Raw genomic sequence first — 3,596 nt, forward strand, 5'->3', positions numbered from 1 at the left:
TATATATGTATATGCATATATACATGCGCATATGTACATACTCACATCTATACGTATATATATATATGCATATGTGGGCACAGGACGTCACGAAACGTGTACAACAAAAAAAATACGAAGCACGAGTACATGGAACATGGACTATTCTTTCGAACAATGAAAGACACAAGTGGAAAACAAAACAAACATCATAAAAAACGACCCTTCATCAGTTGTTGGCTGTTTTTCTAGTCTCGTATTTCGAGCATTTAACAACAATATATGCTTATATGTATATATTCTTTTATTCTTTTATTTTTTCTGTCATTTGACTGCGGCCATGCTGGAGCATGTTGTCACTCAATATTTCACTTAAGCAATTATCGGTACAGAGATAATTATTAGAAGCTCAGCAAACGAACATTTGAAGTTGTGTTCTAAATGTTTATTTGACGTTTATTAGTGTCCATCACTTGTCAGTATGTTACTGTTTTTGTCTTTAACAACCTCGAGTGTCTGAATTTCGTAGGGTCATAAAACTTGACTACACAAAGAATACTTCATGTTTCAGTTTTTGTTTGAAACTTTACAAAATTTTAACATAAGAAATTCTCAATGTTATTATGATTTTGTAAAGATCTAAAGTACACAACATAATGAAGTAAAATAGTTAAGACTTTGGATAACCGTATTTTTCGGAAACAAGTCGAAGTATCTATATAATGTAAAAATATGGTGTAAAGATTTAAACAATGTCACTCTCTTTTCCTATATTGTAGCATTTTACATGAGATTTTTAGTCCGCCAAAGTTGTCTTGGAATAGAAGTCAGCCTACCTTTTTTTTTTTGCTGTAAATTTTGGTTTGAGAAATTCGACTCGTATGCTGGAAAATACGGTAAAAATATTAAATTAAATATTTATTAATCTCAAAGTTTCAAAATTTGCAACAGATTCATATTTAATGCATTACAAAATAGGATCTTTTTTTTTTTAAGGAAAAGCTCACTGACTTGCAGGCCCGGTCCCAAACAGGGTGCGCAGATAAATGCAAATACATAAACCAAATGAATTCTTCGATGCTATAACTCTACGTAGGCAGTGACATCCATTTCTTCGTTATAAAGAAGGAAAATATGACACTAGCCGTCGTCACGTTATGAATGGTTCCCGTTAACTCACTTGGGTTCATGCATAATGTCTCAATCAAGAGCAGTTCGGATATTTTTTGAAAGCATAATAATGTCCTATGTTAATAACAGAGAAAGTAGAACAGATGCTAAAGATTACGGGTTTATCTTCTTCACTTCACATATCAACGAAGTCAGAGAGCGCGTTCTTATAGGAAAATTAAGTGACACTTAACACAGTTTCCGTCCGGGTAGAAGCTTCTTAGCACAGCTTTTGCAGCCTTACGACTGGATACTGAAGCAGCAACTACTCAACCAGTCAACTTAGAGTTAGATGTGGTATATATCTTGACTTCTCAAAGGTCATTAAGGAAGTTAAACATTGAAGATTATGTCACAAACAACGTGAGCTCAACATGATTGGAAAATTAGGAAATTAGGGAAGTGTCTGAATGACTTTTCAAGAGAGAGAGAGAGAGAGACAGAAAGACAGGAAGGGAGACACAGCGAGATATAGATGGTGCCTGAGAGAGAAAGGAAGAAGTCAAGCCGTTGCAATTGCCAGCCAAAAGTGCTGTTTCAAAAGATAGTTCCGAGTGATGTGTAGTAGCTTTTCTATCAGGTTGAGTAAATAGTAAACAACGTTTTGAACCACGAAGAATTCGTACCGGATTTTTGCAGAGTTTTGAATTTTTAAACATTTTTTTGCAACAGTCTGATAATACAGACATAAAATTGCCCAAATGCATAAATAAATTAACATTGATATTTTTTTAACGTTGTTACAAATATCTGGAATAGAACTACCAAAGTGCGATATTCGAGCAATTTTGTTATTCAACTTCAAAAAAGGACGTAAAGCAGCTGAAACTGCCCGTGATATCAACGAAACGTTTGGTGAGGAAATGACCAGTGAGTGGTCAGCTCGAAAATGGTTTAAACGATTTCACAGTGGAGACCTGAGCCTTGAAGATCGTGAGCGTGGTGGACACACATCTGTCATCGATGACGGTCAATCAAAGACCGTCATTGAGAAAGATTCACGTAAGACCACTCGAAAACTGGCAAAAATACTTCAAGTTAGCCAGAAAACTGCCTGCAACTATTTGCATGCGATCGTAAAATCAAAATAGCTCGACAAATGGGTACCACACAATTTGGATGAAAATCAGAAAATGTGCAGATATGAAATTTGTTCGTCGCTTCTTCTCTGTAACCAGACCGATCCATTTCTTGACCGTATTGTAACTTGCGATGAAATGTGGATTCTGTACAATAATAAAAAAACGTTCTTCGCAGTGGTTGAACCAAAATGAAGCACCAAAAACCTTCCCTAAACCCGAGCTCTTCAAAAAGAAGGTTATGGTGATTGTTTGGTGGTGTACTGCTGGACCCATCTACTATAACTTCTTAAAACCCGGAAAAACCATTACTGCAGAAACATATTGCCATGAAATTGCCGAAATGAACGAAAAACTGGTACTCATCCTCCATCCCAGATTGATCAAAAGAAGAGGGCCAATCATTCTTCATGACAATTCTCAACCACTAATGAAGTTGAGGTAACTTGGCTACGAAGTTCTTCCCCATCCAGCTTATTCTTCAGACCTTTCTCCACCCGACTACAACTTTTTCAAGCACCTCGATGGTTTCCTGCGAGAGAAAGAGTTCAAAAATCAAACCGATGCTGAAAGTGCGTTCAAAGAGTTCAATAGTTCCAGAACTCCAGATTTTTTATGTTACCGGAAGAAACAAACTTGTAACTCGTTTGCAAAAATGTGTTGACTGTAATGGTACTTACTTTGGTGAATAAAATTTCCGCATTGTTGGAATATATTGTGATGAATTTCATGTTTCAAAACGTTGCTTACTTTTGACCCAGCCTGATACTTAGCGTGTGACATTCAAAACACTACTTTATCATTAGAATTTGTATAGATTATATTGCAGGAATTTGCCATTGTTTTGTATTTGACGTGTACATTGAACATGAATTTATTTTAACATTGTACTGTGCTACAAATAATGCTTCCATCATTAATCGCCTATTTTTATGGGGAAATTATGCATAGTATGTATGTGTTGTCCACTAATGTTTTCTTATCTAGCTTTGACTTGTGTTGCATGGAGTAGTGTTGCAACTGCTCCGTTGTATAAGCGTGTGGTGAACCGTAAAGTCTATACAACTTCTGGCGATAAGTTTACAAAAAATGCTTTAACTCACTACTGCAACAAAAGTCCGCATCCCGAAGATAAGACTGTGAAAATCTATAAACGTTGATAACAGGTTTTAGGAATTACGTTGTTCAAAATGAATAGTACGAGGTTCATACTTTTTCAAGATATGCAAAAGGTAATAAGAAATCATAAAACTAGGATACAGCCTCATTTTCAATACACTACAATACTCTCTCTTACACACACACACACACACACACACACACACACACACACACACACACACACACACACACACACACACACACACA

The 3,596-nt window shown here is 36.0% G+C and overlaps 1 long non-coding RNA gene across 2 annotated transcripts in view; it reads left to right on the top strand.

Moving 5' to 3' along the window:
* LOC128248028 (uncharacterized) overlaps window positions 1-3,596 on the top strand; it is a 24,157-nt gene that overhangs the window by 4,383 nt on the left and 16,178 nt on the right. For both annotated transcript variants that reach the window (XR_008264301.1, XR_008264302.1), the window contains exon 2: window positions 759-875. This is a non-coding gene — a long non-coding RNA (uncharacterized LOC128248028). The remainder of the gene's footprint in view (window positions 1-758; window positions 876-3,596) is intronic.

The sequence above is a fragment of the Octopus bimaculoides genome, chromosome 6 (assembly GCF_001194135.2).
Source record: "Octopus bimaculoides isolate UCB-OBI-ISO-001 chromosome 6, ASM119413v2, whole genome shotgun sequence".
NCBI classification, from domain to species: domain Eukaryota; kingdom Metazoa; phylum Mollusca; class Cephalopoda; order Octopoda; family Octopodidae; genus Octopus; species Octopus bimaculoides.